An 841-nucleotide genomic window follows, 5' to 3' on the forward strand; every position below is an offset into this window, starting at 1 on the left:
CCTTACTCTTAAAAACAATTAGTTCGGATTTTAATCTTGTGAGGACAATGAGACTATCAATCTTAAAGGCATTTAATCAATCAGTCAATTTCTAGCAAATCTCAGCAATACTATTTCTATGCGCTCATAATAATATGGTTTATCAAGACTAGCAAAAACATATTCAATTAATCATGCAATTAGGGTTTAACAATCACTGGATTTTAGCAAGTTAGTAAAAAGATTTATTAATCACTCAATCAGTTTTAAGGCTGATTTTAGCAATACTAGAATATAGATTTCAAGCATGAATTTCAATTAATCAGTTTCAATGCTGATTTTAGCAATACTAGAATATAGATTTCAAGCATGAATTTCAATTAATCAGTTTCAATGCTGATTTTAGCAATACTAGAATATAGATTTCAAGCATGAATTTCAATTAATCAGTTTCAATGCTGATTTTAGCAATACTAGAATATAGATTTCAAGCATGAATTTCAATTAATCAGTTTCAATGCTGATTTTAGCAATACTAGAATATAGATTTCAATCATGAATTTCAATGAATCAGTTTCAAGGTTGATTGATATATAGCATAAACCATGTGTAAAAAAATATAATTTATCTAGTATCCGAATTTATCAAACCTCAAAAACATATAATCAGATCAATCAATTTAATCGAACTTAGCATACAATCTTAAACCTCAAGACATTAGATTTTATCATGAATCTATCAACCTAGCATACAGATTCTCAATTCTCAAAGACATCCAAATGAGATCAATATAACCTATCATACAAATTATTTAGGGTTTCTATTTAAAACGGATCAGATTACAAAACTATCAATCCTAGCA

The sequence above is a fragment of the Brassica oleracea genome, chromosome C4, assembly GCF_000695525.1.
Source record: "Brassica oleracea var. oleracea cultivar TO1000 chromosome C4, BOL, whole genome shotgun sequence".
Classification (NCBI taxonomy): Eukaryota; Viridiplantae; Streptophyta; class Magnoliopsida; order Brassicales; family Brassicaceae; genus Brassica; species Brassica oleracea.